General features: G+C 41.8%; 1 long non-coding RNA gene across 1 annotated transcript in view; it reads left to right on the top strand.

Moving 5' to 3' along the window:
* LOC127466595 (uncharacterized) overlaps positions 1–26,454 on the top strand; it is a 61,445-nt gene extending 34,991 nt beyond the window's left edge. The window contains exons 2-3 of the long non-coding RNA XR_007902791.1: positions 26,039–26,114; positions 26,271–26,454. This is a non-coding gene — a long non-coding RNA (uncharacterized LOC127466595). The remainder of the gene's footprint in view (positions 1–26,038; positions 26,115–26,270) is intronic.
* The last annotated feature ends 947 nt before the right edge of the window (positions 26,455–27,401 follow it).

Genomic DNA, 27,401 nt, shown 5'->3' with positions numbered 1-27,401 from the left:
ACAAATGGCTATTGTTCTACACGGGCATGAAGAGCACTTTGCAGAGACTGGTGGACCACAAGGCTTAGGTAGATAACATGAGTGACAAGGTATTCAGGAGCTCAAGGTATCCAGCAAGCAGTTATCCGAACCTGGGCTAAATGAAATCCTGCTAAGTACGAAGGAGAAGTATCTCCAGTGATCCACAGGCAGGAGAGAGAGGGACAAGCCTACCTTGTCCCTTTCAGCATTGTCCCTTCTAGATCTGTAGCAGATCTGAGTCTGCTTTCAGGATGATTTCCTATCTGCAGAGAAAGGGTGTCCCCAGAATCAGTGTGTTTTCTAAGTTTAATTAAGGAAACCCAGTCCTGGAACAGACACAATCATAAATGACACACAGAGATAACCCCATTTCTAGAAATGGGTATTTCTAGATGGTATACCCATCTGCTGTCTCTCACTTTAAACACTAGAGGTGATAATTTCTGAAACACATTTTACTACTCTTTTTTTTTTCCCCAAGCCCTTTATTGTTTGAGCTTTTAAGACTGGGTTTTATTAGGCAAATTCAGTGACATCTCTGAAAACTCTGGAAGTGATGTCTGACACTGCTGACAGCTCTGTGAGAGTTGATCTTTTCTCTTAAAGGCAGTTGGACTTCTATTAATACATATAAAAAATTCAATTTTACACAAATTATAATATTATCTATCCCTCAGGCTTATAACAGAGAGCTAAATAATATGAATCAACAATATCACAAGAGCTCTAAACCCATAAGGCAAATAAAATTAGACCCACATCTGTAAAAGTTGCAAACCATAAGCCAGTCTTGCGATTTCATGGACAAGGATACAATTTTGTATGTTTCAGCTTAGCTATGCTTCCAGCTGACTTTCAAAGCCATGGATAAACACTTCCCAGAATCATAGCTGAGAAGAGCATAATTGGCAGAGACTACTGTATGAGTACGAAAGAAGATATCAAGAAATACAAAGAAATTTTCCAGATGAGAATTGTCAGAGTCCGAAAATGAAAGGGTGTCTCCAAACCCACCTTTTCTAGGACAAAATAAAGTATATGGCTTATTAAATTCTCTCATAACTGGAATACTCAAAAGAAGAAAAATCAAATGAGAAGCACTGGCTGCTCTAAATGGATGAGAAAATTTAAAGCTTTGCAGGAATGTCTGCTTTGAAAGAGCAAGTGCAAGCTTATGACAGTCATGAGCAGAGCTGGATCATTCCTTCAGCCTATCTGTGAAGCAAGAACAGCACATGCAATATGGAATGACTAGGGCTTTCCATAGGTATGAGTTGTATCTAAGGAAGAAGTGGCTGAATGATATGAAACTGTACTGAGGAACAGGGGCAGTGGACAGGTTCATATTGCTTTCCTTAAGAGGGATGTATTTAGAGGTGCTTTGTCATCACGGCTCAGGACTCCAGTCTCCCATGTACATGCATACCAGTGTCTGTACAATCTGTCCTGCTGAAGACAAACCAAAAGAATCTGGGATACACACTGGAAGAGCCACCCAGAGGCAGGCTGAGAGTTGAAGCACACTGTGCTTCGGAGAGATCATCTAAAACTGAGGGTATTCCAGTGATTTCAGAAGGGTCTAGCTGGAATCTCAGATGTCTACTTTAGCATCTGAAGAACAGACCTGAAGTTCAGATAGGCAGCTTCTGAAAGATTCAGTTGTAATGATTTTGTTCCGTTAATGTTCCCTACAGCTTTTCAAAGTCTCCTGGATAGACAGGGAATAATGTCCTTCAGCATGAAGGGAGGAGGTGTCACTGCTTAAACTTTGGTAGTTCTCTCTGGGCCTGTTGTTCCCTGATGGTTGTCCTGGTCTTTTTCTTTCACCTGCACTACTATTCTTCCTTCCTATCCCCTTAACTTGTGTTTTGCTTTCCAGAAGAGCTTCTGTGTTTTTCCTCAACTTCTTTGTTCTGTTTTCTCCTTTTCTCTTCCAGTTTTTCTCCCATTAGTCTACCACAGGTAGATCGTGCTTACCTTCTCCCAGATTCCTGGGAAAAGGCTCTACTTCTCAGTCTGTGCACACCACCACACTGGCTACAGATTGAGTCAGAGAGTATATTTAAGCCAATGAGTCATCCACAGCTCTTTCAGAAGGAGATTTTTTTCTAAGATTGCTATTACTGACATAAGCAAGGAGCCTATACTGTTAACATCGAGACATAACTGGTAAGACAGGTGAGAGTAGGGAAATGTCCCTTATTATGGGTCAGAATAGCCACCTTTCTAAGTGAGATGTTTTAGGAGAGGAAGAACTCGTTTTGAAGAGATCAGTTTTAGTGCAATAAGTGACACTTCTTTTTTTTTTTTTAAGATTTCATTTTCTTCAACATACAGAAATGCCACTCAGCTTTTTAGGGGTTGTTGGCATGTGCTGTATAAAACTGTATAATGAATTAGTTTCATTTATAGTCACATAGAGAACTAAATAGAACTAAATTGGTTAAGTATTCAAAAAAAAAAAAGCTATGCATACTGCCAATTAACAAAACCATCTAATGTTCAGTACTTTCAAAATGTTTTGCCAAATGAAAACCAGAAATGGAGATGATATGTATAAAAAATTACTCCACAGAGTTAACATGTGTGTTTGTAATTAAAAATAAAAGGGAGCCAGCATGTTTCAGAATGCTTCGATATTATATATTCTTCCATTCCTGATGTAAGTGAACTTTCCCAGAGAAATTTAGTACAAGTTAGAATCACCTAAGAGAGAATTACAAAATGAATTAAATCAGCAGAAGTCTCCAACCTGCAGAAAGAAACTGTAGTGATAAAGCTCCTTATCAAAAGGATATTACAGTAATCAAAAGAGAATATAACTGACAGTAGTTCACCATAAAAATTACCATATCCATTCATCTGCAGTTTCAAATAAATGCTTGCTCTTTATTTCTTTGTTGAGCAGGAAGGTGTCGTAATTGACAGATAGTACTATTAGGTATTGTTCCCAGCTGTCAGACTTCAGCAAAAGGTTGCACCTTATCAAACAAAATAGTTTTCAGAAAGTTTTTCAGGGCAAGGCACAGGCTAAAAATTAAAGAAGAAAGAGGTTTTTATAAAATTGAAGACTACATCTTTCAATCCAGTCTAGCACTTATGGCTTTCAATAGAACAACAAAAGCAATTTTGACCTTATCTTTGACTACATCCTTGGAAGACAGCTAAAGAAATGAATGTGAGTCAGCACAGAGAAATGCAAGTGTTTTCTAAATTCCCAGTCACATAAAGACAGCGGAAACCCAATTAAATCAAGGGAAAGGTGCCCATTTATATCAGATGTGGGGCTGTTAAGAGATGAATCTAAAGTAAATTTACATAGGTGTCTCTAAAAAAAATAAAAAGAAAGTTTAAGCCTGTGAAATTATGTTTACAACCTGTACAAGCAGCTTTCTCTCTCCAGACCTTAACAATTTGTTCTGAATAGACCTAGCTCATGAATAGTAACTATCCTCCCTAAGCAAAGATTGTACCTAGTAATGGATGTGCTTCAATTTCACCTTTTCTGCAGCATCATGGCATAAAGCTCCCGCAAATTCCAGGATGCAAAAGCCAACAATGCTCTAGAGAAATCAATCCACCTCAATCTATTGAAGCAAAAATACCCCATGAATATATGACTTATTAAATAGTGAGAGACTGAAATCAAATGGCAGTTTCTCTCATCATTATCATTGAGTTACCAGAACAAAAATTACAGAGAATAGGCCTAATGAGGACCTAGTTGACAGCAAAGTAGAAAAATATGCAGCAACTGAAATTAATGAGGAAGCAGGATGGGAAATGAAAAGGGTAGAGCTGCTCTTGGTCAGCACAGGTTCATCAACACCTCTTCTCACTGACTGAGTTAAAAATCTCTATTACCATGAAGGCAGTGAATCTATTTGCTGCACACCATGTCCTTTATGGTAAACAGCACAGCCCTGCTTGTGTCAGTTCCAAAGGCTCACCAGAGCCTATACTTATCTACAATGCCGTTTTTTAGTTTAGAGTTTGCTTTTCTTGCTCCATGCATCACAGATCTGTTAGGTCACGTATGTTCTAGAGTCTCCCGAAATGCACCTGTACATTTCTGAAGGAAATTGAAACCACCTCAGGAAATATGCAAGTGACATTCAAAGCATTAAGCAAGTTGCTTGTGTGCATAGCTTTCCACCTGAGCATGCAGTTGTGTGAAGCTTTTGCCACTGAAGAATTTTCCATCCAGTTAGATGGGAGAATTTGTATTCTACAGTTCTTTATCAAATCACTTCCCCTAAGTGGAAGGCATTCCAGAGACAGGGTACTAACTGTATAAGCAGACTTCTGAGTCTCATTAGTTCTTTTTTCCCATTGTGACATGAACCCAAGTTAACAGTTCTAGTTTCTCACTTATGATGGAATTTTCTTCAGGGAACTCCACATGTAGCTTTGTGTATATACCACCTGCAAAGAATCCTTGAGTAGAATTGCTCTGTCATCCAGAGCTTGTTATCACTGCTTTCTCCATGCTGACTACATCATATTTTCTTCTCCATAAGAGTCAGATCATCTCTTTTTTCAGACTCAGTTGTAGACTCTGTCAGTACCCTACCAAATAGGAAGAGAACAAAGCAGGCACCACACCCCAATTCATCTGCATTGATCACAATGATGTGGTACTCCCATGGATCTAAATGGAAGGGTGCTATGCTTGAGATACATCCCACAAAAAAGAATGAAAACATTTGTTCTTTCTTGCACAGCTGAGTAAATCATAACTGAGAACATGTGTCTGACCTCTAAGCCTCCAAACCCAAGAAGACACAGACCTGGCAAAATCCACAACAGCTGTTTTGTTGGGCTGTGAACTATGCTGGAGGCCTACCAACCAAAACCCAGAGGAAGCTTGAGGAAGGTGGTATAAGAGCACTGAACAGCATAGATGCACTGCTATAGAAAGAACTTCTGTCATCCTGTCTAGTGTTGCATGGACGGGGAGAATCTGGAACGAAGGGGGTGGAGGAGATACAAGCTGCATATTTTTGAATGTACTCTCTGTAACTGTCTGGCAGATCAACTCTTCACATTTTTCTGCTCTGGCTTTGCCTTCCACCTCTCTTAGGTCAAAGAAGAGGAGCAATGGCAGAGCTGCTGTCTACTAGATGACATGGTTCATTTGCACAGGGTCTACTGTGATTACGGGGACATGGAAACCATGACATGCACTTTTGTTTCTGAGGTACAGGTGGAGGATATCTTGAACCTCTACTTACCAACACAGACTTCTGAGATGGTCACCCATCTTGGAATGGAATTATTCCACCAGCAGAGCACAGAGGGTGTTACTGAGATTTTAAATCGGGGGAAAAGGAAGAAGGGACAGCATTACTAAGACTGTGAGGTCTTCTCCAGCTTCACAGGGGAATTACTCAGTCCTGAGTCCAAAATAATATCATGGAAGTCAAACACTGCCAGTGCTGACAATGGGGTAGGCAAAAACTTCAAAGTATTTAGGATTCACTGGTCTCACTCAGCCCAACTGGCCAGAAGCTTCTGCAAGATTCCCTCCCTGCCTCATGGTGCTGAGAATCTGACTGCATTTCAGGTTAAACACAAAGTGCCTTTTATTTGCTAATGTGAGCACAGGTAGGCAATACCCTTCTGGTGAGGATGCTGAGAGGTAAGAAGACAGTTTTTTCTGACTTGTCAGCGCTACACTGTCAGCTGTGTGGTGGGCAGGCCATAACTTCAGCCTGGATTTGTGCAGCAAACAGGAGTGGGAATTAAAGTGGGAGCAAGCAGAAAATGAACCACAAAGGTGCAATGGAGGTGATTTTGCAGCACACCTGCCCTGATGCAACTCTCTGCACTGAAGAGTCACCACTTACTACAAGGTCACATAACAGAGAGGAGATCTGAGCTTTCCCTCTGGGAGAAGAACACCGTTAAAGGCTTGGCTTGTAGTCAACAAGAGTTGGATTACATGAATCAAAGCCATTTGAGAAAGCTGCTTATGGGAGAGAAAAATAAACCCCAGCAACTGTTCCCAGGTACTGCAGCAGCAAAAAACTCAACCAGTACTGTTTCTGGTTTTAGGGTTCACAAGCCTGGGCTGGCAGGAAAGAAGCGGGGAGGCCCAGTAGTAAACTGCAGAGAAGAGTGGGCTCTGAAAACAGCAGGTTCTTGATAGGTTACTATTATAGATCTTTGAAAGCCATTTTTCTTTTTTTTTGAAGTGAAGCAAACCAAGACACAGAACGAAAGAACAGGCCATGGGACACAAAGGGGGCATGATAAATCTCAGGAAAGTGCCTGAAAAATGTTCATCCCTTATCCGTTTGAAGTATTGTAGAGACCAGAGTGACGGGGTTGCAAAATTCCATGTGCATGGCTCCAGCTTGAGCTATTCCAAGGGAGGGATTCAAGCTGATCAACAGTGACCCTGGCACACATCACAGCTTTTGAACTGTAAAAGGGACAGTTTCTGCGTAAGTGATGCTTCTCCAGAAAGTGTCACAGTCTCGGTGACATGAACAGGCTTCACATGCTAGGAATCTGACTGTAACTGTGCAAGACAGATTTTTCTCCTCTGTGTGAAGAAAAAGCTCTGATGTAGTAATAGGCCTTTCTCCTGCAAAAGATCAGACACAGAGGAATACATCACTGGAGTTTGGTACAAAAGGGTGATAGGCAGCCCTGTGTGCTCCACAATGTGCATCCCCTAGTGAAGGATCATGATCTACCCCGCCACAAGCAGACTGTCATTAAAATTTCACACAGTGGCACATCATGAGAATCATCAGGGAATGATCAAACCATTCTATGAGCACAGTAAAGGGACAATCTTCCTTCCAGCAAAGCCATACTAATGCTCTGTGATATCTCCTTTTGCTACTGAAGGGTCTTCTCTCACTTGTCTCTGCTTGGTTCTCATTTCTTACCTCCTTATCAGGATCTCTTTATATGAGGAATAGCTTGAGCCTCCGTGATTTATCATCTTAGCGGGCCTAACTGAAAAATCTTAACTTCCATACTTGTCTTTAATTCATACACTCAGTATAAGACAGAACTTATTTAATTTATAGTTCCTGATTTTCAGAGATGTCACTGTGCATTGTAATTTTGTTATTGCTTCATATAACTCATTCCTGTCTAATGATATTTTGGCTGTTTATGCAGGAAGCAGCAAGAGACCACATTCTTTCCAACAAACACACTCAATATGACCATGAGATTGAGAGTGCACTTCCCCACATGCAGTCAATTCACGAACATGTTTCCACAATAACATGCAGGGAAAAAACAAAACAAAACCAAGAATGCAACCCAAACCAAACAACCAAAAAACCAGACCTGCTCCCGTCATCTTAACTTGGAAACATCTTGTCCTTTATAGGTCACGTATTTCCTCCTCCAACGACAATCTTTATCCAGAGAGACTCTGCTCTATGCCCTGCTGCTGGCTGCCTCACAGTCTGTTGGCAGATATTAGAGACTTATGATTCAACATGAGAATAATACTCCTCACCACTCTGCAGAAAAAATGTGTCTCCTGGTAGGCATTTATCAGTTGCATGATTTTAAAAAACAACAAGATTTAGTTAAAGGATAAGGAGCATGCCATTATTTCTCTTAGAATACACAGTGTGGGATAAGACTGGGGAATGTTGGAAAAACTAATAACTGTCTTCCCCATTTTGTTCTTAAGAATCCTGTGAAACTCCTTTAGTTGCATGTTTGCATTCCTGCCTCAGGCTCTAGGTGAAAGCTAATGAAGGGAAGAAATAAAAGAATAAAAAAGTCATTGTTGGGCTTTATTTAAGCCAAACTCAAGTAGACACGACATCCCAAGAGACTTCACAGGAGCTACCATGTAGGCTAAATATAATTAGTTCAACTTGAGTGTTCTTTAATTGACTTTGAGTGAAAGGAGGTATAGGAGGCAAGCTGAAGACCCCAGACTAAATGTAGCTGCTCTTTGGGCAATATGCAATAAATCTGCACAAAACCCAAGTTATCTCAGGATTTGTTATTAGATGTGTATAGCCAAAGCTTAAAACCTTTCTTGAAATCATACCAGCTTGCTATTCTACTGGGGTTTTTTGTCTCCTGGAAGACTGATTTTCTGCCAGAGTGCTACAACTCATTCATAGTTTTTTGTGAAGTGGAGGTGTTAATAATCTCTCATTCCTGGGTAGTTTCCCAGGGGTAGGGTGTTTCACCTTACATAACTCTAAATAACTTGCAAGTACGTGACTCTGTGTGAATTAAACTCACTTTATGAACAGCCTAAGGTAGCAAACTAGGTCAAATGAACCGTGTCCCAGAAAGAAATGGCAACTTCTCTCTCACGCTCCTTTGGAATTCTGCTGGTAGAAATTATGGAAAGATGTCAGTTCCCCAAGAGGCAGCTTGAAAAGCAGTTAGAATCAAGAGGTTAAGAGTTTGAAAAACACGGCAGAACAATTACATGGAAGTACTACAGTGCCAGCTCTTATCCAAGGAGCCTCACCTCCTACAGGCAGTCACATGCCCCAAAGTTCCCTCACCTCTTCCTGTCATGAGGTCTGTTTGCTTCACTTCTTTTTGCCCCAAGTGTCACAATTTTGTAACACAATACCCCGAGTGCTCATAGGCTGCCATGTGACTGGTTGGCAGCACCAGATGACCCTCCTTACCTATCTGCCCTATGAGGACTTCAGAGAAAGAAAGCCCTACTCATTAAATATGTAAGGATTCACCTGTTTCAGCCACAGTTAGACAGTGAGTAGCCTCCATTTGGTTAATTGACATGTGACAAATGTTTTCATACTGGTCTGTGATTGCCTGTTTCTTGACTCCGCCATACCCGTATATAGCACAGATATATTACTATGTAGGTACATAAAGACATAAGTTAAATATACATGCATATATTCATAAGAATGTAGGTATAAGCAGTAGAAAATATGCTTTAATCAGAGCTTGAGACATTAATAACTGATGTCTGACTGTGAATAGAAAGCAATTAAAGAAAAATTAAAACACAGATTCAGTCCCCAACCTGATTTAAAAGGCAGCTGAACAAATCTTCACAGGTCTGGGGTAGCAGAAGGGCAGTGGGCATTATAAGAGTGGGAGACAAAAATGAGCTACAACATCTAAACCCATCCTCAGAGGCCAGTCGAGGGGTTCCCTGTGCAGCCCTTGCACTATGCATAGAGGAATCAGTTCTGTGAACTGAAGTGGGAGGCCCCTGCACTTGGCCACAGCCCAGCTGGATGATCATGCAGTATGACTAAGGCAGACTTTGGGTTTTTGTACAGTGATGCAACACACAGGCAACAATGTGCATGAAAATGGAAAAACAGAGAAAATGCCAGTGTCAGAAGAATGGGGGGGATGGGGGTAAACGCAACAAAAAGGTCTAAAATCTTTCTGACACAAACCACACAGACTGGGAGAACTGGCCAATGGGCCTAAGAACTGGAAAGTAAAATTTTGGTATGTTTCACACAGATGGGGCAGGTCTTGATGAACTCCCTTTTCCCAAGTTTTGGGTCAGTCCTAAAGCTACCTGGAAGACCACTTGTGCAGGGGTTGTGCAAAATTTGTTTCCTTACCCTTAAGTCAGTGACCCTGTAGAAAGCTCCAAAATGCTCCAGCTGACTGACTGAGGAGACAGAAGTCAGTAGTGTGTCATGATTTGCCCAACATTCCTGTCCAGAACCTGGCACAGTCTCAGAAAGGAGGGTGGACACAGATGGGACAAGGACATTCTGGGAAAAAGACTGAAGAAGATGAGAAACCAACTCCCCCCATATGTTATTAATAAAGTTTATCTGTTCAAATGAACATTAGGTGTTGCATTTCTAACATGGCTGTGGTAGCAGTAGGTTGCTAGACATGCCTGCATCACTGCTTCTGTTAAAAGACATTTGTTGTGTTGCTGGGAAGGTGGGAGGCTTTGGAGATAGAAATTATTAATTTGAACAGAAGGCAAGTGGCATCCTGGCTTTCAAACCGGGACATGTAAAGCCTACACAAGGTATAAGCCTTGCCACAGAAGTTGGAAGAAACGGCTTTAGAAGACCAGGTGATTGTGGCACGAGTGGATGTGCAGTGCAGGTAACCTTGATGAACATGCAGTGTTTTTCAACATATGACAGTACCTCATGTGTTAGTGACGGCCAACGTGTCCGAACATCAGTTCAAAAGGTAAAACAAGCTCTGAAACAGTCCAGGCTTTAAGCCTATTTTAGCAGGTGGCCACAAGCCTCAGAATTCAGATTGACTAGAGAAAAGAATTTTTAAATCAAGTTTTAAAATTCAGTTAAAGAAGTACAACGTTCATCATCTTCCTACCAGTAATAAGTGCAGCAGTTGTAGAACATGACAGAATGAAGATATGTGATTTATTTTACCATGTGTGACACTTTTTCCTAAGCTGCTACATTATCAGAGTTTACAAAGAGTTACAACCATAATTCCCAGGCACCTCTCAGAGCCAAGTGGGCATGAACCCTTTCAACTTGTAGGAAAGAACGCTCCCACAAGTGTCAGCAGGAACAGTATAGTGTGTTTCCACTTGGACAGGACATCCTGTGGTAATACCACCATGAGGTAAACATGGAGGAGTGGCGGCTGCTGCCAGCCAGTCTCAGGGCAACATGTGAACACCCTATGGAAGCTACTCCTGCTCTGGAAAGCCTTCTGCTGGCAGGCAGGGATGTCTCATTAATACTGAGTCTGAGTTCAAGCCACATGGCTCAGGCTGGATACCAGGTGATTTGAAGACAACACCGAGGAGGTGCTGTGGTACATGATAGTGCCAGACTGCCTGCAGGGTCTGAGATAGCAAAGCAGTTCCTATAACCAGGGCAAAGCAAGAGCAATGACAAAGGTGCAGAATGCAAAATTTCTTTCTCAGTGCCCCGGCAGGCAGCCTCATCAATCCAACAAAGATGGTTTAAGGAGCCTTCAAGCCAGTTGTTAGCGTGGATCAGGATCAACTACCCACCTTCAAGCAAGTTATCAGACAGTACCTGTATATCATAAGCCAACCCATATCAACTTTGACAATTCTGAAAAAGGTCTATTTTCACACCAGATATTACATATGGGAATAATACTGCAAAGTTCATAACTTGCAGAAGGCTTCCTTCAAGGCTTTGCTTTACTGTGAAAAAAGGAGTACAAGCTAACAGTAGCAGTCACAACAGAGACACAGACTATTTTGAAAGAAGCTGAAAATTACTTGGAAAAAAATCTGTTCAAACAGGAAAACCTGGGGGAAGGGGACGATGATCATAGATTGTAACTTTACATCCAGTGCTATCTGTGGATGAGATTTCAATTCATAGAGTCATTCATGACCTGGCTTTTCTATATTCAGTACTGCATCTCATTTTATTTCTCATAGCCAATCCAGATAACTGAGAATATAATTCTATTCTCTTTTCCTAGCATGTGGGATCAGCTTTCAATTGCTTACCTACTTGCATCAAGAGATAAACGAATGAAGTGACTTGTGATAACTAGAAATGAATCATAGAATATTTTAGGTTGGAAGAGACCTTTAAGATCATTGAGTCCAACCACGAAGAAGGGTTAAGTGGTGGGTACCATTCTGAAGGTGCTGTGGTACAAAGTGTTTAGCTGTGCATGCACAGAGATGGCACAGCTGTGCCTTCCAATCTTTCCCCAGCTTCTTCTTTTGTCCCTTCAGCTTTGTCATTGGAAATGATGCATTTCCAAAGGCCTGGTACTAAAAGCTCTTCCGTCACATCTGCTCAAGAGGTTTTCACAAATTGACCTTAATTGTCAGGTTCGTTCATCTGTTTTCTCTTTTGAGCAGATTTTCCATAGAATTGTATGCATCAGAAACAAGAAGTACAATCAGGCTGAAAATGCCATCAGTTCAAACTCTACATTGGATTCAGATACCCACATTTAAAGCTGTAGGCTGTGTCTGCATGAGAAAAGCTGTCTCCCTAGGCTGTTCCCTGAGATTCAGTTGTCTAGCAAACAGAAACATTTTAGAGGTAGACACACTTACCATACACTTGAAAAAATGCCAGCAGTCTGAGATGGTGGCAAACAAGTCATCGTAGGATCCCAGAATCCCAGAATCACTTAAATTGGAAAATATCTTTAGGATCATCCAGTCAAACTGTTAATCCAGCATAGCAAATCAATGACTAAACCGTGTCCCTGAGTGTCACATCTACACATCTCTTGAATCAATCTGGGGATGGCAACTCAACCACTTCCCTGCGCAGCCAGTTCCAATGTTTGACAAAGCTTTCAGTGATGAAATACTTCCTAATATCCAAACAAAACCTCCCCTGGTGCAACTTGAGGCTATTTCCTTTCGTCCTATCATGTGCTACCCAGGAAAAGAGACCAGGACCCACCTGGCTACGAGCTTCTTTCAGGTAAAAAGAGAAACAGTTTCTTTCACTCTCTGACACCTAAGGAGTTTAAAAGGAGGAACAATAGGTGGGTACCATTGCTGTAGCCCAGTGTTAAAACAAGCTAGATCTGACCTATCTCACTAAGACTGTGACTAGACAGGGTTAAGTTCAGCTGTCTGGGTGCATGTGCTGCCACACTGCAATGGAATTTACTGCCTGTGTACTCCTGGGAGATGTAGAAACACCACCACTGACCAGCAGGATGAAGTGATAATCTCATGACCTTGCCTACACCTCCAATCAAACTAAAATCAGAGTTTATGTCCTCTGGATTGCTGCCTGGTACTTCATCCATTAGTTCATCTCTTACTGTGGTGCAGTTACAGAAGCCCATGTGTTGCATAAGAACATCAGCCTTCCTACATCTGACACACAAAGCCCAGGCTTTACTGCAATGAAAACCTTTCCATCAGTATCCCCAGAAGACTCCTCTCCATAAAATTCCTGCACCTTGCCATTGGAAAGGCTCTAATTTCCTAAGAACCACTTGCCCTCTGAGTACTATGTGCTAACTGACCATTAAAAAGGCTCTGCACTGTGGAAGAAGACTGTGACATGATCACAGGCAGGAGACTTTAAAAGAGCACCTGCTGGAAACAATGTCATGTGTCTGCTCCCACTGCTGTGTGCTCTCCCGGTACCTTTGCAACTGCTAAGAAATCTTCTGAGTTACTCAAGTCTTCCAACATCATCGCCAGGCACTGCAGCAAATTGCTCAACATAGCTAAAGAGATTTCAGAGATTTCACATCCCAGGTGTCTTTGTTTGACCCACTGGAAAACTAGAAAATGGTTCCATTACTTCTAAGGCTTGACTTCTGTTCACTCTGCAGGCAGTTACCTCCCATCAGACTCTCGTGATTGTCTTGGGACTGAGAACTGGCCAAAGCTGAATCAGACACACAGAATTCTTTAGCTGGAGAAAAATGTGGGAATGAAATGTAGGCTTCTGCTGTCACATTACATTGTTTCCCCCAATTCCTTTTCTCTGAAGCTTTCTGATTTAAGACTAATTTTCTTTTAAAAGGTGTATGTTGAATGTGAAAATGCTAATTGGTTGAGCCCAGTTTAGCAGTCAGTTAATGTCAACTGCTTTTTTGCAGTCACTTCATTTCCATAGGTCACCTTCAGTTCCTAATTTCCTGCCAGTTTTGTTAATTTTAACAAATGTATTACCTGATCTTGTTGCAGATCTTTTTATCTTTAAGGGTGGGCCAGAATACTTCACTGATCCCAAGGGTCCCTCCAATTCAGGTGTCACAGCAGTGCCTTACATAGATGTTTCCATCACTCTGTCTTCCTTGGCTGTTCACAGTACTGCAGAGAGCAGCACAGCTGTGACAGACAGCTATCATCGTGGGAAACAGCTGTGGGGAACTAGATCCTAGCTCACAGCTTGGGTATAGTGACTTCATGCCTTCCCCATTGAGCTGTGTCACAGTCATTCACTCTCTTAACCCATCTGAGTATGAGGGAAAACCTTTAAATTTAAGCTTCAGTAAAGAGGCTTTAAATAGCTATTCATCTTATCCAATCTACAAGATTCAAGAAAATACACAAATGAAATGTGCTGCCACAGTTCAGCTGATATGAAATAATTCTGTAAACACCAAAATTAAGTGATGCCTGAACTGTTAGACAAGGTTTTCTCTTCTGGTGTAGTTGCAGACACTGTTTTCACCATTTCAGCAGCAGTTTTGGCTACCCACGTCATCTTCTGACTGTTGACCAGGCTCTCCTGGCCCTCACAACTTTGAATGCCTCATATGGATGGCATAGGCCAGTTTCTTAGCTCACTGAAACAACTCAGTAACAATTTTTAAGTCAGTGAAATGATGTAGATTTCTGCTTACTGATCTACCCAGATTATCCACTGCCAAAGAAGGTAGGTTTTCAGGTGAAATTAAGAATGTCTTTAGACTGCTTTCTAGAATCCCACAGTCAGGCAGAGAAAGTCACTTACGTAACACTTGAGCAGAGAAAAAGAATGATTGATGATTATAATGGTTTGTTGTTGATGTGTTCATTATTGGGACCATATATCCACAGCAATTATAAAGCACTGTAGAAAACCACACTTTTATGTCATTGCTGCCCTTCCCAAACTAGCACAATCTATAGATAGGAGAGTCTTGTAATGCGTTTCCCTGCACTTGCCTTTAACTCTGCTTGCTCAACCTCCAATTACAGCTCCAGCCCAGCCACATAGTGTCTCCCCTCTCAAGGCAGCAAAGACTCTGCTGCTGTAATCACTGTTATCATTCTCTGCATTTTAATCTCTTCAGAAGCTAAGATAGCAAGAGGGGAACATGAATCTTATCAGAAGAGGTTCACATGAAATGTGGTAGAATTTTTTACCCTCTCACAGGAAGGAAAACTGAACCACAACCAAATGTTAAATCTGACCCACCATCACCTAAAGAATCCCCAGAAGAAAATGGCTTTTAAATTACTTTTTTCTTGGTCAATGTTATTTAGCAGATCTGCAGACTTCCAGCCTCTTTATGGCAGGGAGGTTGGAGCTTGGTGATCTTTAAAGGTCCCTTCCAACCCAAACCATTCTATTCTATGCTGATTGATACTGGGACTGGGATAGAAGTCCTGTTCAAAAATGAAACTGACCTACAATTCACATGTCACAGAGTAACACTTCACCCATTTTCCTGCATTTGCATGGTAAGGGTGAAGGTAGATGTTCTTTAGAAACTGAAACCAGATGCAGTATGCAGAGCTCATGTATTTTAAAACAGAATTGCCACAACAGATGTATCTGTGTATTTTACAATTAAAGGAGTCATGATGTACTTAGTCCAAGGTTTCCCAAACCTTCCCAAACCTTCCCAAACTTTCCCTTCCCAAACCTTCCCTTCCCAAACCTTCCCTTCTTCCCTCTTATCCCATACCTTTTCTGCTCCTAAGGCATGCAGAAAAGGGAAACTCATGTGTGTTGAGTAGTTGCAATATAGCCGGAAATTTCTGAAATATTTGAAGAATAGCCTGATACTTCAAATTTATTGTGTGTTTGTGAGTAAAATCCATCATCTTGAAGCAAAAATCACAGAGAAATCCAATCAACCCATTTATTCTTCTAGGCATCTTTTGGTCAGTATGCTGCCTGGGGAGATCAAGCTTCCAATTTAATGTTTTCTTTTTTTTGGATTCTTACATGAGTGAAACAGGAATCTTCTTCTCTTGTATATTGTCAAATATATTTCCTGTGGATAAACTGTTCTGGGGGTAATGGACCATGCTAAAACCTTAATCTTCCCTGTTTGAAGGTGCTTTTGTTTGAGTGGTAGTTTCATTAATTGTTACTTCATAAATACTTATTCATTTACCACACAGGTGTGAGTGTGCCTCCATTGTCTTTAGGAGAGAAATTTCTTTCTATTCCCCCGCATTTTGTAAAAATGACATCATATTTTGCTTTCTTTCCCAAAGTCACGAGACTTCCATTGTCTACTGCTGTTTCTATCTGACACTATATACTGATTCTGCTTATGTCCCAACAGCTTCAGACACAGTGCTACTGATTGGATACCTCTTAAAAAGAGGTTAACTCTTGGTTAATGTGAAGCTGCAAACTGGATGTTTACAAACGTGGTTTACAAACAGCTTTGCACTGGGAAGAGGCTTCCCTCACTTTTTGTCTGGGGCTGATTCCTGCCATAAGGCACAAATATTTTCACTTGCAGGGATATTTCCCAGAGCCTGTGGGGGAAAAAAACCCACCAACCTCTGAGTTCATTCTGCTGATAACAAAAAAGCATCATAAATAGTCTTGTAGGCAACCTACTCCCAGGCTCCAGAAGCATTTACTCGGTGTGGGGTGCACACAAGATACCAATATAGAGCACAGCACTGTAAGGGCTACTGTGGGGCAATAAAGCTAAAGCAATCATTGCAATCATTATGTGTGTGCAAGCAAAAGAAAGAAAGAAAGAAAAAAACAACAAACCAAAAAACACAAAAGACTTCGTTCTCTGCTTTCCACCAACAAGTGATATTCAGCCGCTCCCTGGGAAGTAGAGCTTCAGTAGACAAGGCAGATGCTTCAAAAGGCAAAATAAAGAATGCCCCACCTTCCTCCTCCTTTCCCTTACCTTTTGTTTCTCAGCTGACATCACATGGTATGAAATATCCCTTTGGTGGGTTTGGGTCAGCTGTCCCAGCCATGTCATGTACCAGGATCTCGCTCTTCCCCAACCTACTAATGAGAGGTGGAATGTTTCAGAGACAGCATTGGTGCTGTGCCAGCACTGCTCAGCAGGAGCCAAAACACTGGCTTGTTATCAACACCTTTCAAGCTACCAGTGTAGAGCATGGCTCTGTAAGGGTTGCTGTGGGGAAAAGGAACTCCATCTCAGCCAGAACCAGCACACTCTCACAGAAGGAGGTGTTATTTTTCTGAGATGCAGCGATAGTGCAAAGGTGTCCATTGGCAACTCTTTAGGAAAGTTGCTAATGTGTGAGCTAATTTTTTCCAAAGAGAATTAATGTAGTTATCGAGTTTAAATAGCTGCTTGTATTTATATTCGTAAGAGCAGTTGTGCTGGCTGAGGATTAGGAATAAGAAAATGTGGAGGAAAATATGAAATAAAGGTGAAAATATGAAATAAAGGTGAAAATATAAAATAAAGGAGGAAAGATGGAAGGAAGGAGTTATAATGAAAGGATAATAAATCCAAATATAGTCTTTCTAAATAAAGAACAGATGTCATACATCCTTCTGATGTCCATGGCTGAGCTAGCATCTCTGTAATGAGCAATGTCTGCTCAAGACTGGCTTGGCTAACATACCAAGGCCCAGAGGGAGATTTATTCCTGTTCATCTTCCTTTTACCTCCTAGGAAGACAGAGAGCAAAGCAAATTGCAATAATTTGGGACTGTAAAGCAAACACAGAGTTCTAATTATGTTGTTTTTCACCAACAGTCCCTTTAAATACACTGTCCTGGCTTGCATTTTCTTTTCCCAAGCCCATTAGTTCTGTCAGTAGTGTCTTTCCTGAAGGAGAAAGTTATTCTAGCCGAGTAGCCCTTGATTATTTTCATTATTATCTGAGACACCCGCATGACTTACAAAACATTTACTATGGCCTCTGGCCTCTGCAAATGCTGCTGTCTCTCTTCGGCATCACTTGATCTGGTTTAAGAGATTCATCTAATTCAACTGACAGAAAATAATTTAGTCAGGTCTTAAAGCAGGTTTCTTGCTTGACCTACAAATCTAATTTCCCATCAGCAGTTGCTCTTTGGTTGTCTTAGAAATTTAGACACAGACAGACAGATAGACAGATGTTCTCTGTTCTAATACCCCTTTATTTGTTTTGCCTTCCGGATGTCATGAATATGCTGACATGAAACATCCTTTCACATACTTTGTCTGCTGCAGTGCTGATTGTACATACATTCTGAACAGTGGCTGATTGACTGTTCATTATCACTCTAAGTGTTAAGAGGAGAGCACCAATATCAAGGCTGTTTCTCTAAGGATGACTAACAAAGCAACAAGTCAGATTAGACAATTTTAAGTTACCACCTGCATCTATGCTGAATGGCTCCAATAAGTATTTTCTCCAAACTTGTGTCATAACCTATACAAATGTCCTTTTCTTCCAATTTTTTTAAGCTGCTTCCATCTTGCTAAAGCTGGAAGGGACTGTTCACAGAAGTAAGGAAAGCAAGGTGAGAGACCACCCTGGATGAACTGAGATCTGCTGATCGAACTGAAGGACAGGAAGGAAATGCCCAGGCAGTGGAAGCAGAGTCACGATGATGGTGCTTTAGGTTTGTAATTTGCTTTGTCATGAGATTAATGTATTTGTCAGGTTATTTCCTTAATGCCAGAGGAGAGAACACCTCCCACCAGAATATTGTGCCAGTTGACTTAAGAAATGGCAATTGTAATTATGAAGAGCTTTTCCATCAGAGTGGTGCATTTAAAATACTTCTCAGTTTGACAGCCTCTAGCCTGTTACAGTGTAAGGCCAGAGTGTTTCATTCCAGGTTGGTTATGAGGGGCAGTCACCCCCTGTTGCTGGAACACTCCAGTGGAAGGTGAAGACCAAGGACCCAGGCAAGGGCTAAGATTCATTGACTATGGCCTACACTGTGTATCCTCTGTGTTATCTTTGCAGATGGAGATATGTATAATTGACATCAAAAAAGTATGAGCTGGCTGAAGGATGAGGGCTGGTGGAGAAAGGATGGTATTCTTTTTGTCTCTGAAAAACTGAAGTAAATGAAATTGTGTGACAGAACTTTGAAGGACATTATGAACAAAAAGCAAATTTGCCTCATTAAGGGTTATTTAAATATACAAATACACACTTTTCATGTGCTAGTAATCTTAATGAAGTTCATGTTACCACATATATGACTATATTGCTTGAGTCTCTGCCTAGATCATGTTGTATGTAAACAAGAGGAAGAGGATAAGATTGGGCTATATAAGAGGAGGGTAGAAATTTTAGCTAATTAGGAAGAAGATTGAAAAAGGCCTTGAAGACAGTTAATACACTACTCTCTCAATCCCAAGTGGGGATGCCTTCCTGGTAAGCTTCTTTGTATGGTTGTTATGATTAACTCAGTTAACATAATATTATTGTTACTGTAAGAGCTGTATCACAGCTCGTGCATTTATAAATGACAATTCTGAATCTGTATTTCTGTATTGTTCAATAAACCTCACTATTCATGGGCCTGTGATGGCAAAAGTTCCTATAGAATGCTACCAGACTTATTATACTGAATTGGCTGTAGTCAGAAAGCAAGCACAGACGCACCAAGCCCTCTGAGCTCTGAGGACCAGGTGGAACGCAAGGGGATTTATTTTACACCAAATTTCTTACACTTAACATGGCACCCAAGTAAAGTCTTCTCTTTTCAAGCAACCAGTCGGTGACATAAGTGCCTAACAGGCTTGGAAATACTTCATCTGTTACTCCTACCCGTTCCTAATACTGATATAAAGGAAAAAATAGACCATTGTAGTGCTTCTGTTAATCCCAAGAAAATGGGATTTAGCTGTAATGGTGTGTGACTGTTCAATGACTCTTGCTGCAGACTGCCAGTGGAGTATGCCAAAATTGTTGAAATGTGCAATCAGTTCCTAAATTAACACTTAGTAGCCAAAGCATGTGACCTACTTGAAAAATCTGAGCTGGGGTTATAATTTCTCTTGTGTTTACACTCTCTTTAAGATTTGCTTTTTCATTAAACATTTCAGTGCTGTTGTTTAGTCTTGTTTTAAGGAAGACAATCAAGAATTACAGGGAGGGATATTCAGTGGTTCCTCAGTGCATCAATACATAGAATCTCTTAGGTCATAGTGCTAGTTTATGTACAAATTTCTGGGTCAAATATAGTCTTTTATTTTCCTATTTCTATTCAAACCATTTTCAAATGGCTTGGTCATCCAAGCTAAAAGCAATTAGAACTATTTGTCTGCAATATAAAATCATACAATCTTACATATAAGCATTGAAAACATTAAAAATGCACATAACTTTTTAAGAGCAGATACTTTCCACAGCAGAGAAACTGCTTTCCACACATGTGAATTTTCTGTGTTTGAAAGCTATACATATGTGCAGCTGCTTTTATTTGACATCAGACATACTTGCCAGCCTTGATACTGATGAGATACATTAGAATTCTTTTTTTTATCAGAAATTTTCTTTTTATATGGTTTCTAATAATAGATCAAAAATAAATCGCTTCACTAGCATTCTTCTCTGGAATTACTTTCTTTTAAGGCATCTCAAAGAAATGGCTATTTCTTACATACTTAAGAAACCCACACTGTTGGGTATTTAATCCTTCTGTTTTTAGCCTGAATCCTCAAGCCATCTTGGCACCATTGCTCATTGTGTGACTGATGTGTGTTTGTTCTCCCTCTGACTTGTTTTACAGCAGTGTTTCTTTCAGTCATGCTGCCAATTTCCACCAGTTTTCTGAAAGTAGTCTTTTATTCCCTGTGCAGATTTTCAAACCAGATATTCCCCATTGCTTACTGCCTCTCTTCATCTGGCTACACCATGTTCCAATTTTCCTAAATCCTGAGGTTTACTACCACGACTTCTCTGCAAACTCTGCAGTTCTGCAGTCATAGTCTTGAAAACTAAGCTGCTTGAGTGCTCACTGACCATTTTCAGACACGCTTCTGAGTTTAGAGAAGCAACCCTGCATTCAGAAAGGAGAGCTACCTCCTCCAAAGTCCACCTTTGAAAAACGACGGCTTTCAAGACAAGATTTTAAAAGCCTGAGAAGTCTTCATTTTTCCAGGGTCAAACAACTTCAGGAGGCAGACCTCTGAATTCTGAATTTATTTAGACACAGGAAATATCATCTTAAAGACTATTCTCCAGTGCTGAGAAGTGTTGCTGCATTCCAAATATCGGTTTCAGCACCTGGAATTTATCTAGAAAGCTGCTTTATAGAGTGTAGAGTTAATATATTCATGGTAAGCTGCAAAAATAAAATAACAGATATTTTCTGCATTACCTGAAATCTAAGCAGCATCTAAGCAGAGATGATGGATCATCACTTTGCATTCAGTAAAGGACAAATTCTTGAAGAATCACAGCATAATTCTTGCCAAGTAATCATTTATGGCAGACTACTGAGACAAAGAAGGGGACACGGAGAAGAGGAGTAAGAACTGTTGCATTCCTTTTGAATAAATGTGGAGTAGGTCTATTGGCATTAGGTGCACACAAGTACCGAAACAGAGCTGCAGCCAAATGTCTTCCAGACTTTTCTGTTCTAAAAGGAATTCGGGACTTCTCAACTGCTGCTGGCATCCTGGAACAACTCCTGTGCAGGGCTGACTAACAACCCAACCCTATGTCTTGGTCTGAGCCGCCCTCCCGGGAGCCTGGGGCCTGGAGTTGATTGGTCCTGGGAGAGTTGTCCCTGAGGGACCAACGGGAGCTGTTCTTTTTCGCTCCTGTGAAAATTAGATATCAACAACAGCCAGAAGTTGTTGGCAGTGTGTGTGTCGCAGGGTGTATCTGACAGAGAGAGAGAGAGAGAGCCGAGGGGTGGCTGCCCCCTCCTGCCCCCCGAACCCAGAGAGGGGGCCCTGGAGGTGGCGTGGAGCGTTATGAGGTAGATAGACTCACAACCATGAGGTAAGAGGGAGAGAGGTAGGCCCCTCACGAGGGGACCAGGCACTCTTCCCCTCCCCATTTAGGCTGCAGGGCACTTGGGACAGTTTATAACCAGACCGAACGCCTGTGGCCAAGGCTAGGGGGCCCTTTTTCCCCTCACTGCACATGAGAGGTGGTGGAGGTGGATTTACGACTCGATATTGGACCCGAGCCAAAGAGAGGAGGCTCGGTTGCCAGAATAAAGCAGCTGCGATGCTGTGCAGAAGCTGGAAGAAACTCCAGGTAAAAATTGTAGACAGGCCAGGAGGCTCCGTAGTTGCCCCTGTGGTGGTTTGAATGGGGAGCAGCCGAAACTGACGGAGGAGGACAAGCTGAGCTGAACTGCAGCAGCTATGGAACAGAGAGAGAGCCAAACAGCAGCAGGTGTCCATGGGTAAAAGACTTAAAACTATTTGGGGTAAAAAAGGAACTGAGTGAAGCCCAGAACCTTGCAAACCTGGAGAGTGACAAATGGAACATCTTACTCTCTGGGGAGGAAACCTTCACGAACCAAGGAGGAAGGACTCTAGAGCTGTCTCCTTCTTGGACCTCATGATGAAGATGAGACCTCAGCAAGGAGTTGAGGGCTGGTGGGGGTGCAAGAAGAACCCCTTTTCCCTGATACCCCAGTGAGAGAGAGACTGTTTAACTATCGACCTGAGGGCTTCTCCTGAACTGATGTGGGAGGATCTAAGGGTGGTAGGATTGTGTTAATATTGTGTATATAATTGCTTTTTAGTTCCTATAGTATTTATTTGTGTATAGCAATAAATTGTATATATTCCCTTCCCCCTTACTGAATTGTGCCTGTCTGAAAATTTCTCTTTGGTGTTGAGGTAAATCGTGGGGGGAAGCTTGAATATTGGATTTTTGTGGGGTCAAACCCCCACACCAGACAAATGCACTGCTCTTAAAGATGTGTCTGTGCTCCTTAGACCGCACACACCATGAGTTATGGAGGACTGTCTGCCTCAGCACAAGCAATCCAGTCCACCCACTTCAAAACATTCTTTCCACATTAATGATTTTCTTTCCCTTTCTTTTTTTTTTTTGTTTTCCTTTGGTGACGGGAGGAGGGAACAGAAGAAAGGTATTGATGATGCAGCAAATCACACAACTCTTCAAGTCTGAAACAGCAGGAAGACAATACCTGCATCTTCTCACTACTTCTCCTCCTGCAATCCATCTTGGATCAGTGTAGGTAGTCCTCCCGGTGCATGTTCTGGGTTAGTGAAGTGTACAGGTGATCCTGCAGCCTAAACTTCAGATGCAGGCTCAGATGGGTAAATATAAGGAGAAAAACTACACAAGAAAATATTATACACACAACTGCATTCAGGGTGGAAAACGTAACAATCTAATTCTGTTAGAATTCCCCGTCTCTGCCAGAAACCACAGACAAATTTAGTAAACAAACATGACTGTGGTTATCCCCTGAAATGAAAAATCTGGACAAGTCCTTGCTAATGTATCCTTGTCAATTTTTACTGGCTGGTCTCAACAGTAGAAGCCATCTTTCGGTCCACAGCTGCACAATTAGTAATGAATAGCATATTATATGGGATGTTACCTGAAGTTTGGTGTGCCAAAGAACTGAGCATCTATAAAGGCATTATTGAATTGTCTAACTACAGGTCTCTGAAATTATTCGTGGCAGATTGTCCTGTTTCTCTGTAGATGACTTAAATCAGGACCATAATTGGTCACACTGTGGGTGTGACCTTGTCATGCAGAAAATCACTTTGAAAAGAGAAAGGATCAGATATTCAGAGAATTTGTTTTTTAATTTTCACCAAAAAAGTCTTTGAAATGCATAACAATTGTGACTAAAAATAGAACATCCATTCTACGTAACACGAGCTATGGTTAATAAATTAAACTGTGTCTTTTATATCAGATTTTTTCTGTGAAAAATAGGAAGTGATATGACTTCAACATAGAGGACTTATCAGTATGGGATTTGTGTCTTTCTAGGATAATACATTTTTGCTTTTTTATCCATAAAAGTTGTTCATTTTTTAGTAGTGACACAAATTCAAAAAGCAGTATCCAACAAATTATTTCATTTTCTTTCTTATAAAGAGTTATTGGAGAATTACCACATAAAGTATGGTGACTTATTCTAACTATGAACAAGACTTGTCAGTACAGGAGTATTCTGAAGGTCTTTGGAACTAACTTTGTAATGTGGGTGACTGAGGAATGAACAAGGGTGAGTGCTTTACTGTATCTGACAATTACAAAAAAGAATGGATTAGAGATGTAAATTATGGAAGCTGCTGGATAGCACCACTGCCAGAGAAGGAGCTGGTGGGCATGCTGATGCACAGCAAGCTGACCATGAGCCAGTGTGGATTGCACAAGGACAAGAACCATCAGCAGAGTGATGGCAACGACCCTTCCCTTCTTCCTCTCAGCCTTGCTGAGGTCACGGCTGGGGTGTGGAGTTCAGTTCTGCATTTCCCAGTACAGCAGAGACTTAGGCTTTCTGAAGCAAGTTTAGTGAAGGGACTGAAGCATCTTTTGCACAAGAAGAGGTGAGAGAGCTGTGACTGTTCAGCCCAGAGAAGGCTGGACTGCCTCCTCCAGGACGCAGGAGGGCATTACCAATGAAGAAGAAGGAGCCAGACACTTCTCAGTGGTGCCCAGTGACAGGATCAGATGTAATGGGCACAGACTGAAACACAAGAAATTTAATTTAAGCATGAGAATAAATAAATTTATTGCAAGGGTGATCAAACAGACAGGTTGTGGAGTCTCCAACTTTGCGGACATTTCCAGTCCAACAGGAAAGGGTCTGGGATATCCTGATCCTTCAGACTCGCTCTGAGTCGAGAGACAGTCTATTGTTAATTATAAAATATAATGGGAGAATAACACCCAATTTGTTACTAACTTCAGTGATTATTAGTGGTATAAAACCAGGTAGCTTCAAACCTATTAGTAACAGGCCCAAGTGATCCCTGCCAAAGTCATGATGCAGTGCATCTGCGTACAAACAGGCCCAGGATCCTTAGTTTTACTCTGCAACACAAGGTTATCCTGAGACCCAAAGATATGCTGTTCTCCTATCCTTCCAGAATACTCAAGAAGACAATCAGCTGCAGTAAACTAAGGTTCCAAGTGTTAACTCCCATAGCAGTGGTGGTACCTCCTTTTAAACTGGAACCATATCATGTTGACCTGCACTGTGCAAGACACAATTTGTCTTCCTTTGAATAAGGCATAAGAGTCCTTCTGCTTCTCATGTAGGTTTCTAATGATGTAGCAGCCTTAAAAAAATGAACACTCTTAGGAGATGTACTCTTCACTTCTTTTGCCCTATTAGTTTTTTAAAAAATGCAAATTATTACAGCTAATGTACAACAGAACAAAACACTGCTTTTCTTCAGTCTGGAAAAATCCAGTCAATTTGGAATGGTTCTTTTCTTTTTTTTTTTTTTTCTTCTTGGTGTGTGAATCTGTTCCTGGATCAAAAGCCAGAGCAGAGGAACTTTTATAGAGAGTCAAAGAAAGAGTAGAAGCCATTTATCCCTGTTTTCTCTTTCCCAAATATAGATTCTCTTTCAGGGAGTGTACTGTTCTGTAAAAGCCTCTCTTGCTCCTGTGGAGTTTTATGGCATTTCATTACCAAAAATCTTGGCTCACTGGGGAGGTCCCAAATGCTTGGAAGTTGGTGAATGTCACACCAATCCACAAAAAGGGCTGGAAAAAGGACCCGGGAAACTACAGACCTGACAGCCTGACCTCAGTGCCTGGCAGGGTTATGGAGCAGATCATCCTCAGTGCAATCACACAGCACCTACAGGATGGACAAGGGATCAGACCCAGCCAGCACAGGTTTAGGAGGGGCAGGTCCTGTCTGACCAAACTGATTTCCTTTTATGATCAGGTGATCCACTTGGTGGATGAGGGGAAGGCTGTGGATGTGTCTACCTGGACTTCAGCAAAGCCTTTGACACCGTCTCCCACAGCACACTCCTGGAAAAGCTGCAGCCACGGCTTGGACAGGGGCACTCTGTGCTGGGTTAGGAACTGGCTGGAGGGCCGGGCCCAGAGAGTGGTGGGGAACGGGGCTGCATCCAGTTGGGATCCAGTCACTTGTGGTGTCCCCCAGGGATCAGTGTTGGGCCCAGTCCTGTTTAATATCTTTATTGATGATTTAGATGAGGGGATTGAGTGTACCATTAGCAAATTTGCAGATGACACCAAATTGGAGGGGACTGTCTATCAGCTGGAAGGCAGGAGGGCTCTGCAGAGGGACCTGGACAGGCTGGAGAGTTGGGCTGATTCCAACAGGATGAGGTTCAACAAGGCCAAGTGCCAGGTCCTGCACTTTGGCCACAACAACCCCCTGCAGTGCTACAGGCTGGGACAGAGTGGCTGGAGAGCAGCCAGGCAGGAAGGGACCTGGGAGTTTGGATTGACAGGAAGCTGAACATGAGCCAGAGTGTGCCCAGGGGGCCAAGAAGGCCAATGGATCCTGGCCTGGATCAGGAACAGTGTGGCCAACAGGACCAGGGAAGTGATTCTTCCCCTGTACTCAGCGCTGGTGAGGTCACACCTCGAGTGCTGTGTCCAGTTCTGGGCCCCTCAGTTCAGGAAGGACATTGAGGGACTGGAGCAGGTCCAGAGAAGAGCAACAAGGCTGGTGAAGGGACTCAAGCACAAGTCCTGTGAGGAGAAGCTGAGGGAGCTGGGGTTGTTCAGCCTGGAGAAGAGGAGGCTCAGGGGCGACCTCCTCACTGTCTACAACTCCCTGACAGGAGGGTGTAGCCAGGTGGGGGTTGGTCTCTTCTCCCAGGCAGCTCTCAGTAGGACAAGAGGGCATGGTCTTAAGCACTGCCAGGGGAGGTTTAGGTTGGATATTAGGAAGAAATTCTTTGCAGAGAGGGTAATCAGGCATTGGAATGGGCTGCCCAGGGAAGTGGTGGATTCTCCATCCCTGGAGGTTTTTAAGATGAGACTGAATGTGGCACTTTGTACCACGGTCTGGTAACCACAGCGGGATTGGATCAAAAGTTGGATTTGGTGATCTTGGAGGTCTTTTCCAACCTGGTTGATTCTATGATTCTATGATTCTGTGATTCATTATACTCTGACTTCAGTGTATAAAAGATTTGTTGAAGCTTTCACTGTTTTAATGAGTAGGAACAGACATTGTGATGCTTCAAGCATTTTATTTTCTGGTTTGTTTTCACCTTCTAGACTCAGACACTTGAAGAACAAAACTCAAATCACTAAAAACAACAGTAGATGATAAAATCACTGTTTTGTTTAGTGATGTGGAACAACAGATTTTCTTTTCCTGATGCAGCCAAATTGTACACTCTGTAGCAACTGCTACAGAGTATTTGATTAGATTGTCCAGATCTTTTTGTATTTTGCCAGAATGTCAAAAACAAGATCAAAGACTTGTTTATTCTCTACCTGGGGTAGATGGGATTTATTATGTCCTGGTTTTGCTGGATTTATTTTGCTGGATTTGAAAGCAAATGACTTGCAAAGCTTAAGCATCCTGAGCATCATTCCACTTAAAACTGTCACATCTCCCTTTTGGAAGAGGCTCTAAGGCAAGACCCTTGAAAGAAGAGATTGAAGAGCTCATTACACATATCCTGATCTAGTCCATGACATTGGAAATGTGGAAAAACCATGGGGGAAGGAAAGTGAAATTGAGTCCGGACACCCCTTGACCCTCTGAAGCTTGTTTTTTTCATGAAAAAATTTTGAACAATTTCCTTGATATTTCACTATTCCTTTGTAGAGTCCCCACCCGGAGCAGCTTGAGAAATGTGAGGAAAAGACAATT

This window comes from Manacus candei, unplaced genomic scaffold, assembly GCF_025592945.1.
Source record: "Manacus candei isolate 608988 ecotype Guabito, Panama unplaced genomic scaffold, ASM2559294v1 h1tg000010l, whole genome shotgun sequence".
Lineage (NCBI taxonomy): Eukaryota > Metazoa > Chordata > Aves > Passeriformes > Pipridae > Manacus > Manacus candei.
Note: the sequence above shows the minus strand (reverse complement) of the source record. Positions and strands in the feature narration are given on the sequence as shown.